Below are 15463 nucleotides of genomic sequence, written 5' to 3'. Positions count from 1 at the left end.
TTCGAATACCAAATTTACTGCACTGATCGATTACCTTGATATTCGAAGTATTTCAATAGTATTGATTACAAATAACGTTCTTTGGGGTTTGTGTTTCTTTTTTAAACTTTAATTTCGTTTAGTAATTGAATAATGATGTTCGAATAGTCAAATATTTGAATAACGATATTCGAATATTCGTGTATTCGAATAATGTCGTTTGAATACCCAAATATTCGTTTATTCGTAGCATTCGAATACCTAGATGGTATTCGAATACTAAAATGTTTCTTTATTTTCATTTAGTAATCGAATAATGATGATCGAATATTCAAATATTTGAATAACGATATTCGAATATTCGTGTATTCGAATAATGACATTTGAACACCCAAATATTCGTTTATTCGTGCCATTCGAATACCTTCTAGGTATTCGAATACCTAGAAAGTATTCGAATACTAAAATGTTTCTTTACTTTCATTTAGTAATCGAATAATAATGATCGAATGTTCAAATATTTGAATAACGATATTCAAATATTCGTGTATTCGAATAATGACATTTGAACACCCAAATATTCGTTTATTCGTAGCATTCGAATACCTAGAAGATATTCGAATACCTAGAAAGTATTCGAATACTAAAATGTTTCTTTACTTTCATTTAGTAATCGAATAATGATGTTCGAATAGTCAAATATTTGAATAACGGTATTCGAATATTCGTGTATTCGAATAACGACATTTGAATACCCAAATATTCGTTTATTCGTGGCATTCGAATATTAAAATGTTCGAATAGTCTTAGCCCCGATTCAGACCGATTGTCGAGCGTCACCATCGCTACTATAATGTACGACGAGTTACGAGTGCGATTAAACAAGTGTAAAAGTTAATTAATAGGTATTGTGGATACTCTGGCTGCGAATTTCAATAAGTCTCGAATCGTTTCAAGACGTTCCTTGGAATGGTTGATAGGGCGAGCAAAATACCTTCCATTGTTAGTGCCACGACCATTATTCTCATTAAAACACCACGAAACTCGTCAACGTCCTTCAAGAAAGCTAAAGTCTGAGACAGCGGGACACTCGTTCGCGACACCATGGCTGTCGTGGAAATGTCACGTCGAGTTTGTCGGAAGTATTCAACAACGCCAACTTTCCACGCGCAGCAACGTCCGGCAGCCATGCTGTCACCTGTCAGACTACCCCCCGTCCATGTTCGATTATTAATGACTCCGCTAATGATAATTGATTGTCAAGGACAGCGAGCCCTCGAGTATCCGTAGCCCCGAAAAATATCCTTTGCACGGTCTACAGTCGCCCGCAATGAAAATCGTCCATCATTCTGGGCTTGTGCATCGGTCTCGGCAAAGTACACTATGCAGCTAAACAAAACACATTTACAATCAATGCAGAAACATTCCCTCTGCATTATTCCGAATATAATGTACAATGCAAAATTCTAATCAAAAGAACTGTTACACAATGGAAATCCCCCTTTTATGTTTACGAAACCATAAATTTAATATTTCATAGAGATTTTAATCACTATTTTCATGTCCTCGTATTCAATTTTCGTAAATTTTCAGTTCGTTCAACGAACGGTTGTATATATTTCGATTGTTCCTCGTTTACGATACGGTGAGGATAAATTATAATTTTTTGTTCGAACTACTTTGATTATACTTACGTACACGGTACGATTATGTAACTATAAAGAAAAGAATTTTTCATTTATTCATTATAGTTTCACTTAGCAGAACTATTCGCGTATTCGATGAGTGCAAAACATATTTGTATCTTTTAGAATTCGAATAGACAAGTATTCGAATAGATGATTACTCAAATGATCAAGAATTCGAATAAACAGGTAAACAAATAGTCGAGAATTCGAACAGGTAATTTTTCGGATAAATGAGAATTTGATTAAACAAGCATTCGAATAGTCAAGGATTTGAAAAGTCGAGTATTCAAACGAGTAAACACTCTAATAGTTGAGACTTGAAATAGACAAGTATTTGAATAGTCGAAACTTCGAGTAGGCAAATATTCGAACAGTCAAGTATTCTAATAGTACTCGAATATCCAAGAATTCGATTAAACGAATACTTGAATGCTATTCGAGTAGCATTCCAATATTATTCGAATGATATTCGCCAAATATCTCGGTCGACCAAGTGTGCGAACATTTGGACCATCGTAGTATTCGAACATTTGAGTATTTGAATACAGAAAAATTTGAAAAAGTACTCGTCAACCAAATGTGCAGTGAGTATTTGAACCATCAAAGTATTCGAAGTATTCGAATATTCGGATACAGAAAAATTCGAAAAGTACTCGTCAATTAAGTGTACGAACATTTGGACCATCGAACTATTCGAACATTCGAATATTCGAATACAGACAAATTCGAAAAGTACTTGTCGACCAAGTGTGCAGTGAACATTTGAACCATCGAAGTATTCGAAGTATTTGAACATTCGAATATTTGAATACAGAAAAATTCGAAAAGTACTCGTCGACCAAGTGTGCAGTGAACATTTGAACCATCGAAGTATTCGAATATTCGAATACAGAAGAATTTGAAAAAGTACTCGTCGACCAAGTGTACAGTGAATATTTGAACCATCAAAGTATTCGAAGTATTTGAACATTCGAATATTCGAATACAGAAAAATTCGAAAAGTACTCGTCGACCAAGTGTGCAGTGAACATTTGAACCATCGAAGTATTCGAACATTCGAATATTCGAATACAGAAAAATTCGAATATTTGAATACAGAAAAATATGAAAAAGTACACGCACAGACCTTTGGCGCGAAGCTACTGTTCGGATGAAATAAAATACGACGCTGATACCCAGGCAGAAATTTGAAACAGCAAAGGGTCGATCCGCGTGATCGTTGGCAATATTTTTTCGCGTCTCGCGGCGCATCAATTCCGGGCGCGTGTAATTTAGAAAAACGCGTTCCTCTCGCTCGCGATATTCCATTAAATCCCGCTCGTCGGCGAGGCACTAAATTTCCTTATTAAATGTAAATACCGATGCAAGATAAATTCTGTAGCGTAATGGGCGCCGCGATTTTCAGCAACGTTAAGCCGTCTGAATTTGATTTATCCGCGGGCGCGGCCGATAAATTCCGCGGGGCTAACATATCCGATCAACGACGGGCAAAATAACTAATCAAGATGTCGGTTTCATTAACAAAGGCCCTCGTCGCTCCACCGCCGAATTGCGGCCGGTCTCGTTAAAATAAAAACAACGACGTGGATACAGCCTGGTCGATCGTAAAACAATTTGCGCGTATAAAACGCGGACCGCAGGCCGAATTTTATTTCGACCAGGGAATATATTAGCCGCGGTGTATGTATATCGCAAATCGATGCTTTTCCACCAGAAAATCCTACATATTACATTGTTAATGTCTCGACAAATTTCACAATACCAACTGTCGCTCTCGAGGCGCGTCCACGTGACCAATTTTAAATTGTACCGCTCGGTGAACTTTTCCCGATACGAGGGCATTTTCGTAACTTTGCTAAATCATTCGAATTCACTACTCACATTCGCTCGTAGTTTCGAGGAAGATAAGTAGAGAATACCAATACCAATTCGAATCGATCCGAATTCGATTCCCAAGTACTCGAAAGGAGTACTCAGTAACAATTCGAATCGATCCGAATTCGATTCCCAAGTACTCGAAAGGAGTACTCAATACCAATTCGAATCGATCCGAATTCGATTCCCAAGTACTCGAAAGGAGTACTCAGTAACAATTCGAATCGATCCGAATTCGATTCCCAAGTACTCGAAAGGAGTACTCAATACCAATTCGAATCGATCCGAATTCGATTCTTGAGTACTCGAAAGGAGTACTCAGTAACAATTCGAATCGATCCGAATTCGATTCCCAAGTACTCGAAAGGAGTACTCAATACCAATTCGAATCGATCCGAATTCGATTCCCAAGTACTCGAAAGGAGTACTCAGTAACAATTCGAATCGATCCGAATTCGATTCCCAAGTACTCGAAAGGAGTACTCAATACCAATTCGAATCGATCCGAATTCGATTTCCAAGTACTCGAAAGGAGTACTCAATACCAATTCGAATCGATCCGAATTCGATTCCCGAGTACTCGAAAGGAAGTTTCGAAAGGAAACCAAAATTTTGATATGCTTCCTCGTAAATATAAAAAAAAAATTACATTTTATCACGGTTATCAATAGGATACAAGCTCCGTTGCTTGAAATGGAAACTTTCGCCTAAGATAATAATAAAATGCAAATTTTCCCCGTTGGATTAAAGCAATCCCGTTTGAAGTAAAAAATTACACCGAAAAAGTGAGAGAAATCTGACAAAAGTGAGAGAAACGTCAGAAAAGTGAGAGAAAGTTTCACGTGAAAGTAAAGACTAACGAATTTCAGAAAAAAAACAGATTTTTACAATCCTTGCACTTTTTCGTAAATGTAAAAGAACAATCACCCTTTGTCCCCTAATAGGATAAAGATACATTTGGTTCGATGGTTCGATCACCTTGAGTACACAAGTGTCGCGCGAGTAATAATGAAATATAAATTTTCTCCGTCGAATGGATGCAATTACGATAAACGTGAGAAATCTCACCGTATCGATTTCGGTGAGATTCTGGTGGTACACCTTCGAAACGAATGCAATCGCCTCGAACCGTGTCGCGAAATCGCTGCGTCGATTGTACGCCCGTGATCCACACAATCCCTTTCTCTTCTTTCGGTTTCGGGTAGATAGATCAGACGACCGTGCCACTCGAATCCGCAGAGTGAATTCGTGGTCACGATTAATCATCGATATTTATAACGGAAATAAATTTCGTTGGCGATTTTCAGCTCGCCGGCGCTCAACCATTGGGTGAGGAAAGGGATGACAGCGCCGCGAGTAGAGAAAAATGTAAAAAATAAAATAGACGAAAAAGAAACTGGACGACGGTCTGGAGAAAGCTTTTGTTGAATACACCGGATTTGCCCTTCGTTCGCGTGCATCATCGAGATTTGTAGTTTCATATTTTTAAAACGTTCTCTTTCATCGAAATACGGGACGGTTGCTGTATTTTTAAACATACCAGGTGTTTCGAAATACACTTCCGGTATACCCGCCGCGTGAATATACCGGAGAACGTTTCTTCGATCGCGAACCAATGAAATCTTTGCAAAATTTCACCAATTCTTCTCTCAAAATTGAACGCAGAGTTCAATTTTTTTTTACAGGAAAGAACGAGGTTTTTCAAAATGTTTAAAATTTCTTATAAAAATTATAAGAGAAACTACAATTACAATTCGTTCCTCGAAATCAACGAGCCAAGTTTCGAAAGAAAAACAAATCGATTCTTCGCTTTTTAAAATTTTTCTTAACGCTCCGCGTCTCGAAATCATTCCGTAGAGAAGATCCCGGGTAAAATATTCAGTCGAAGTGTAAACGTCCGCAAAATAAAAAAAAGAAGAGAACGACTCGCCCATTTTTCGGTGTCCCGGACTAATGCGGCGCTAAATTCCGTCCGTTGAAAGTAATAAATTCACTCGCCGTTTTCAAAAAATCCGCGCACCGCCTCTTCGAAGCCCCGGGCTGGTTAACAATCGTACCGTGGACGCGATTCGCCGTACGCGTTGATTATAAATCGGGGGCACGCCTTGTACGAAAAGTTGGAACGAAGCAATCTGAGGCAAGTAAACCGCGTTTCCACGTTCGCAATAAGTGCAAGTGTAATACACCCGCGGAGAATCGTATTTCAGAAAGCGGTCCGATCTCCGCTCGACCGCTCGGGGTTGGAGGGGACAGGTGGGTAGATGAAAACGACCAAGTCGAAACGGGAACGTCCGCGAAAAAAGGAACGAGAAGTAGGCGGGGCAAAAAAGAGAAAGGACGAAAAAAGAGAAACGCGGCGGGGAGCGGGTGGGGGGAAAAAGAAAAGAGAGCGGACGCTATATACGTATATAACGTATCGTGGGATCTCGACTCGATGCCCGATAAACGCGCAGCACCGGGACGGTGGTTGGCGGGACGGTGGCGGTGGGGGGGATGGGGGCGTTAATTTCGTTTCAAACTCGTTGAACGCTCAGAATCCCTAACGAACGACGTGCTTTTTTCGAGCGACCGCGGACGCGCGGTCTTTCACGTACCACTTGCCGCGAAAAGCCTCGGGGGTCGCGCGATCGTCCTAATGCCGTGTCCGTGTCCGTGTCCGTGTCTTCACCGCTCACGGAACAAAAACCGTGGGTGTAACGGAGGCCAGAAGCGTCACGAAGAGTGTGGCGCCGACCGCGCGCAACGAAGACGCGCCACCACGCGGGACAAGTGGGAATAAAAGGATCGCAATTAACGAGGCACGAGTCTGCGGCTTCGCGGGAGAGGGGATAGCAGCGGGTGGGACTCGAGGGGAAGGGGGTGGGGGGAAATACGCCGGGAGACCGACACCACCCGTGACCGCGTCGCGAGACGGCCGAATCTACGGCTTGAACGTTTCTATTGAAAGAGACGAGGGAAACGTTCGCGACGCTCGTTCGGTAGACGTGTAAAAGATTATGGTGGGGGGCCAGGGGGCGGGAACGATATCCGTTGTAACGACGTGATGTATTGGAGAAGGGGGATAGGATTAATACGAATTTGATAATGTTATAATTGGATCGACGAACAACTCTCGGTTAGGAATAAAGTGGAAAGTAATAATAAGAATGAAGTAACTTTCGTTAATTTGAATTGAACGATTAGTTACGTAATATTATGAATGAAATGCTGGATGCATCATTGGTAACAATTGTACAACTCTTTGTGGGGTTGAAAATGTTGATTGTATTTTTTTTTTTTTTTGAGAAATCGCGATAGGTCTGGAAATTTTCTATATTTTTCACGAATTCAACGCGTACGTGGACGATGAGATTATCTTTGTCAAAACATTTTTTCGACATTTCCAATTTTCAGGTTTTTATGCGCTAATAAAGAGAGAAATTTTTGCGCAAAGTGTCACTTTTTTTTTTTAAATGGCGTAATTTTGTCAATTTTTCTAAATTCGAAAACCAGCCTCCAACGTGGCACTGTGTATACGATAAATTTTAATAAAATTCCAACCAATTTCACATTCGAACACTTTGGGAACCTGAATCACGCGGACAGTGCATCTATGTTTCCACTGCACGCATGTGTGTAATTTAATTTGTTGACCGTATCTACTTATATACAATTTTAGTAATTTTTACGGAAGATATACAAATGTGTCAAATGTAAACGTATCATACATTCAAATTCCTTCGTTCCGCTACATTCGAATGGTAATTGTATCGCGTACATTTAATTCCACGAGGACAAAGAGAAACATCTTCCAAAATTTTTACACGCGGAACTAATACTGAAAAATGATACACACTCGATCCGCGCGCATACGCTTCCTCGTCCGCGCGTAGCACGCCCCTGCAGGCGCAATTTATTATCCACGAGATGAAGCAGCCCCGTGGCTGCTTCCTATGATTGCAACCCCTATCCGTGACGCGTTGTCGACGCAGTACGATTGTGCGACGAAACAACCCACACCCTTTCCCGCGATTCGAGGGTACGCGTAAAAAACAGGTTCTTTTGTAATTAGTCGCGATGAATAATCCCACGAAATATTGTGGAATATATTTTTCGTAAACGTGTAAACAATGCTAAATCGAATTAATTGAATGGATGATACCAATCACTCGAGGTGCGATAGATAAAGCATCGATCGTGTATAGCTCGGCCAAGCGAGAGAGGAGTCGATCGTGTATGCGTGAACCGGCGAGAATGATCAGCGCGGAGTTCCATCTCCCCCCACTACTCGCTCTGGACCTTGGAACGTCCCACTCCCCACCCGTCAGTCCCGTTACCTCTCACTGTGACGTCACTCGGCCCGTAACCGAGACCTGCCGATCGCCAACGAGCCGTCTGACTCGCGAAGACGTTAGTTATCCCCTCCCCGTGATCGGTGAAAGTCTCTCTCCCCTCCACCTACATCATCAAACGCACATCCCTGACTCTCGTTCGCTCCAACTACACCCTCGCAAAGTACACCGAAGTAAACAACGAAGAGCAGAGATTTAAAAAAAAAAAGAAAAGCCACGTTGCGCGCTTTTATTGTCGAAAATATTCATTTATTCGAGCTGCAATTCTACACTCATCGGCATTGCAACACCGCGTTGATCCATTGCCAAAAACCACACGGTTTCTCGTTACCGTCTTTTTGCCATCGAAATACACAGCCAAACGAGTCCAAGCGCGTACAAACATCCGTACGTAGACAGTAAATAGACATTTATTCCTATTCGTTATTAAAAAAATATTTCGCCCCAGCTGAATCAAAGATGTAAAAATCGAACGGAACGTTGCATGTATATATATGTAGCACGACCCACCGATTCCAACCATAAAGAGATAAATAAAAACGAGAACCGAAAACAGAGAGAGCGTTGTCCTGACCGAAGCCACCAAACGTCGGCTTACCGTCGACCATTACTTAAATTAGTCGCAGGCGTGCACGGTCTATTATGTATATGCATTTGCAATGGATGCGCGCGCTCACTGCCGCTGGATTCAAATATTTATCCAAAAAGCGGTAGGGAGGTAGAGTTGCAACCGTAGTGGGGGAAACGTCTGGAAAACCGAGTTCATCGACACTGACGAGCGATAGCTTTTAATCTCGCGTTGTAGCCGCGGCCGTTTCTCTGCCAGTTCGATGTAATATCCGTTGTAAATGCACTCCGGGGAAAATGTTACTCAATGCGCGCGCGCCCCGTGTATACACGCGTTCCATGTACGGTGTAATTTAGTATCCACGGTATGAACGCCATTCGCCTACGACCTGTGGCAAGCCCCAACGGTGCAGTCTGCGCGAGAAAACTTTTTCACAGTGATCCTAAATCCGGGCGTTACAGGAGTACAGCGACGAAAACGAAGGTCTTGCTCGAGGATTCGAGTAACGGGCCTCGGACATTTTTATTGTCGTTATTTATTTTATTCAGAGTCGAGGTATGATCGGATATTTGTAACGAGTTGTATTAGGGGCGAGTAGCGAATTTTTAACACTTCCGTTTTAAAATTATTCAAAATTTGTATTCTTGCACGCGAAAAAGGAAAAATTCTGCTCGAAAATTCGAGTAAAAAATCTCGACTATTTTTATTACCACTCTTTTTGTACAAAGCCTCGGTCTGATCGGATATTTGTAACGAGTTGTATCAGGGGCGAGTAGCGAATTTTTAATACTTCCGTTTTAAAATTATTCAAAATTTGTATTCTTGCACGCGAAAAAGCATAAATTCTGCTAAAAATTCGAGTAAAAATTCTCGACTATTTTTATTACCACTCTTTTTGTTCGAAGCCTGGGTCTGATCGGATATTTGTAACGAGTTGTATTAGGGGCGAGTAGTGAATTTTTAACCCTTCCGTTTCAAAAATAGCCGAAAATTTATATTCTCGCGCTCGAATAATTGATTCGTCGAACTGTTTTGTATATACTTTCACCGCGAATATGTACGACAATTTGCATTGCAAACGTTGCTGTACAGTACGGACATGTTTAAAGAAAAAATATCTCGCATATTTCAGGAACGTTATAGTTTTTTTTTTAATCATATTTGAAATAACTAAAGCGAATACATTATTTTGCAGCGGAAGTTTCAAATATGCATCAAAACAGACGCGTCGGCACAAAATTGAAGGGAAATGATATATTTCCCGACACGAAAATATAGTTAACGCTAATATACTATCTTATAATACTAAGTATTTAAGAAAGAATTACGAATCTTATTAGATCGGACGTTTTAATCAGCCTTGGAAAGTCTGCAATTATACAAAACTTTCACAATACTGTCCACACTCCCCTTACACACGTCACTACATTCCTCTTAAACCATAAGTCATCTTTCCAATTCCCAACTGTACACAGTCACCTAACTACTATGGATATTAAGAAGAAGTGCAAAATAATTAACAATCCCTGTGTTGTATCCCGAATATTATACTCCCCGATAAAAATTTTACCGAGTCTCCGCCCAAAGTACATATATCGAGGTAACATCTAAACACCACGACCCAAAACAAATATACGACCGAGCTCCAAGGGAGGGCTCGATAAGAAGCGATATAAAAATATAACGCGTTCATGGTGTAACCCCACGGGGATACCGTAACACCGAGTAGAACAATCGTGGATAATGGAGCCAGGAAGTGGCCATAATTGGGTGGCAGTTACATCACGAGGCAGCCCGAAGGCTTAACCTGAAACGGCGCGTGGATACCTCTTTAATAGAAAGAACCGTTGGTATCCGTTCGGTCGACCGTGTTCCTTCCGGTCCGAGAATACAAGGGAGGAAAGTTATTTTTCCGCGGCCCTTACTTTTATACCCGTCGCCCCTCCCCCTGGCCCCTCCCCCGATCGAGGCCGCGTGTACAGAATTCTCAACAGACGGCGGCGAGAACTTCAAACGAAAGAACAGAGAAACGGTGAGTCGGGGAGTTCGATAAACGTATTCCATCGGTTATATAGATCCAGTGAAAATATTGTTCTTTAAGCACCACCGACACGTTCTTCGCGAAGAGGCAGGAAGGAAGGAAGGAAGGAAGCACGATAGCGGGTAGGTAGGGAGGGGGCGGAACTAGAGGTGGAGGTGGAGGTGGGGAAAAAATCGACGCTCTGTTCCCGCGGTGTTTTGCTTTCATCGATCTTCCCTGACCGAAACCGTCCCCCTTCGCTTTATCGGGGAGGAATCTCGTTCGAAAGCTTCCGAAATTATCGTTCGAGCGTCGGCGAGGAGGTCACAGGTACTCCAGGGGCGCGTGCACGTACACGGAGTCCGACCGAACTCCCATTATCCCTTAACTGATCGTGCGGCGTAGACAGCCCCGACGAAATCCATTCGAGCCACGGCTGCATAACAAGATTTGAAATATGCCTACGCGACGCGCCGGGCGCTACGCGTAATCCAATATCGAATACGCGAGAAAAAAAAGAGAAAAAAAAATAGAACGGGACAGGGGGAACGGGATTAAAATTCCAGCCCCCTATCCACGTGAACGGGCATTTGTTTAACGAAACGAACGTTAATCGTGGAACGATCGCAGTAACATTGAAATATTCGGCTAGCACCGGTTCTGCGAGAATGGTGGAATTGTCGTTTCAGGAATTTAATGTTTATGCAGAGTGGGGGGGTAGAATTCCGGACTGGGTGGGAGATGGTAGACACTACGCACGAGGAGGGGGGGTTAGTAGAATACATAGTGGTGTGCATAGTGTATTGTTGCCTGATACGAGTTGAACAAATATTTGAGAGTGGGTAAAGATGAAACAGTGTTTATTCGTAGGAAAAAAGTATATTGGAAGCGAATACTTGAGAGTGACTTGAAAGCGGGGACTACTTTACAGCGAAGTTTCTCTATAGGTTGTTGAGAAATTGTCACTTGTATGCGGGGATCACTGTGTAGAGAAGTTGCTCTATCGGTGATTTAAACTGGGAATTATTATTTAGAAAAATTACCTACCGTACTCGTTAAAAGTCTTTAAACGGGCACGAGTTAGCGGACTCTTATCGAGGAGTTACTGCAATCGAAAGAAAATCCTGGTACGTCGCGAAACAATTGCTTCTCGAGTACGATACGACCGAAAACAATTTCAGTCTTTCGGGGCATTTCTTGGCAAACTAAATTGTTTTCCATCCCTATTACGTTACGCTATTAGTCGTTTCGTTGTCTCCCGTTATTTGCCTCGCAAATTAATTTCGAGCTTAATTTTACGAGCACATCTCTCAGGAAATATTCCATATCGTCGAATCACCGGTGTTACCCTTTGTCCCATTTGTCATTGGCCCTTCGAAACAATACGGCTTCATACCCCTTCGAGCCTTAAATCTTCTAATGTTTCCAAATCATAATTTAACGGTCGCATTTGTCTTCGTAGATGATATTTTGATTTAGCCTCTACGTAAACGGTTCTCGGCCAACGTAATAAAAGGTTCAGGTGGATTTTACTGCTGTATATTAAACATAAAACGACAAGTACGAAGCCTTGGCTGAATCCGGGCTAACGTACCATTTTATAGGCTGAATGTTTGCTAGAAGTTGTGTAGTTTGAGCCGCTGGAACTCAATCTAAGAGCAATCTGTTACAGAGGTCTATTATGAACAAGGGGATATAACTGAAATGCAACATTTGAAACAAAACAGTCAGCTTTGTCCAACCGAAGGAAAACCATTTTCCACCAGGATAAACGTGCAACCACAAGTGCCAAAACGGTTGCTGGAGAAGAGGGAAGAACCCAATCAACATAATTACACCGCGGGAATTCAACAACCTTATTCAAACAAAAAATAAATGTAATACTCCTGATAAATTCTTTTCGAAAACTCAATTGGTAGCAAAATGTAAAATGTTAAAGAAGTATAAATATATTATTATAATATACAATCTTTCCAAGGGAACTACAAAGTTCCATTTTTAGGAAAATTATAATACAAAATTAATCCCGAAACTATAACCAACAATTTCCTACACTGACATATTTACATTCTGTTGCATCATACTTTTTCCACATAAAAATTTATTTAAAACCAACCCGTACCCCCACCCCTCAGTGCCCTCTTATTTAATTCTTCAGAAAAAGTTACAATCGCCAACAACTTCCCTGTAAAATTCCTCGTACACGTTAAAACAACATTTCGTATTTACCAAGCAAGCCAACTTTTGATCGCAAACATCTCATCCTCAATCGTGGTCCATGAACGTGAACGAATTTGTAGAAAATGGCGCGATGTACCGTTTCCTGTGAATTTCACGACACCCCACGATCCTGGCGCTCCCCTTATTTTCCTTACTTCCCTCTCATATTCCTGTTCCTTACGTAGCGAGACGACGGCCAGGGCTCGTTTAATGCCAATCGACGCTAATAAAAGGCAACCATTAGCCGGCGCCTGAGTATCTTCTAAACGATCATCTTCTTTCAACGGGCGAGGTTGGCGCGGCTTCTTAGCCGAAACCCGACTAGTCTGGGAACAGACAGAGAACCGAATCCACTCCGAGAGCACTTTCCATCCCGTGGCTATACACTCCTGACTCTGTTGCGGGGCAAGGGAGAGCACCGAGGAAAGGGGGGAGGGGAACACTGGGGTCGTTGGGGTCGGGGGGTGCATACAGTGCACCATCGATTGGTGGATGCAGTATAGCCATTGGATAACCGAGGCGACGGGTGGAAAGGGAACAGGAGAGGAGCCGAGAGGTTACTGTTCAGGGTTTGATCAACTGGTCTGCAGACCCTATTTCCTCTTACTATCAGGAGGAAATTGCCACTTCATCAGCTGGATAGTGCGAAAGATTAATGTCCGTCGCTCTCTTGTCATTTACACAGTCGGCCGACCCCGACAGCCTCTGGCCCCCGCGATTCTGATGAAACTACCACCCAACACCCCCTACCCACACACGCCTACCCCCCGAGAGTTACAGAGCGAAGAGAGGAAAAGTTAAAACGGCCGAAAAAAAAAAAAACGGGAACACTCCGCCATAAACCGATACCGTGATAGTAAGGGTCGCGCGGGTCCCAGATAACGTCCCCGGGACATCGGCCGTAACGTTCGGGCCGATTTTACTTGGAAATACGGTTAAATAACCGCGCGATCGAACCACCGGATCCGAAACGACAAAAGCTGAACGTCGACGGGACGGGACAGGACGGAGGATTTGTTGACGGTTGCTTGTCGTTCGTTGATCGATACGATACGCGACGGACAGATTCCGCGAAACCTTCCTGTCCCGGTATTGTGTACGCAATTGCCACAACGATGTGAGGGGGGAGGTGGGGACATATTTTTCGAGCGAATGGAGAAACAACGGGGGACCACCGCAGGGAGGGGAACAACATTCTAACACGGTCGAAAGAAACGTTCTACCTCGGGACAGTTTGGGCAAATCGCAGGAGAGGCTACGCGTGGGTCTAAAATGACCCGTGTCTTGACCTCGCGCAAACACCTCGAAGGAAGATTCTATCGGTTCATCCTACTTCTCCACGTTTCCACGGAGAGCTTTATTAAGGGTACAATTGAGCGGGTCACTACGGGTCAGAAATGACCCGTAGGTGCGGCACAACGAGATTTAAATCGAAGAAAGATTCTATCACTCCGTCGTACTTTTTCTAATTTTTGAGAAAAACTGTACCAACGGTGGAAGTTTCGACTGAAGTTTCTCTGGGTCGGAATAGACCCACGCGTGACACGATTCACGTACAACGAGATTTAAATCGAAGAAAGACTCTACTACTTTATCGTACTTTTTCTAATTTCTGAGAAAAACTGTACCAACGGTGCAGTATTAATATACGTCGATTGGCATTAAACTGTACCAACTTTCGGCTGAAATTTCTCTGGGTCGGAATAGACCCACGCGTGACACAACTCATATACAACGAGATTCAAATCGAAGTAAGATTCTATCACTTTATCCTACACTTTCCAATTTTTGAGAAAAACTGTACCAACGGTATAACTTTCGACTAAAGTTTCCCTGGGTCGGAATAGACCCACGCGTGATACAACTCACGTACAACGAGATTCAAATCGAAGTAAGATTCTATCGTTTCCTCGTACTTTTCTCAATTTCTAACGAAAGCTTCGCGAACGGTATAAATCGGGAGAAAAGTCTCCCCGGGTCAGAAAAGACCCAGGCGAGGGTTAAACAACCACCGGGAGAGGTAACGGGATCTGTTTACCGACGTGTCCTCGTCGTCTTTGTTCCCACCGACCCGGAGAAGATGTGCACACCCCTTAAACGACGAAACCGATTTACATCTTTCAACGCGATTCGTTTCCACGCTTAAATAAGAGACCGGGAACAATTACGACTGTGGAGAAACGGGACTCGCCGAGAGAAGAAGCGGTTCCTATTGTTCTCGTCTGTTTCTAAAGCATTCCCGGGTTGTAACATAGGCTGAAGGGGCTTACCGGGGCTATCGAGTAGAAACAGAAATCGTGTCCCGGGCGCAAAGACATTTTTCCTCGGTTTCGTATCGCGCGAAAAGACTCGCAGACGGATCCCGGGGTCGAGGAATTTCATTGCCCCCGGGGAACGGCTATAAAACCTTGTTGCTACTTCGTCGTTGGGAACGGGCACTGGCCAGGAACTGAGCAAATGGTTATTACACCGTGAAACAGGGAGCCCCGAGGACTTATCATACCGAAGGGAGGTGGAGAATAAGTTGAACCGGCAGGTGAGACACCTAGGGATTTTCAGTGAAGAAATAAGCTTTCTCGGTTACATTCGTCTGTCTCTTTTTTCTTTGTTTCTTCATTTTTAATTACGGGACTGATCCGTTCAAGATGTACCATTGGAATAACCGCATCGTGATCCTGGATATATCCCAAAAGAGAACAATTTTAATCACGGAAGGACTCGTCTACTTAACTTGCCTGGGTTTCGAGGACCCCGGTAACATTCGAATCCGATGGATTATGAA

This window comes from Ptiloglossa arizonensis, chromosome 4 (genome assembly GCF_051014685.1).
Source record: "Ptiloglossa arizonensis isolate GNS036 chromosome 4, iyPtiAriz1_principal, whole genome shotgun sequence".
Lineage (NCBI taxonomy): Eukaryota > Metazoa > Arthropoda > Insecta > Hymenoptera > Colletidae > Ptiloglossa > Ptiloglossa arizonensis.
Note: the sequence above shows the minus strand (reverse complement) of the source record.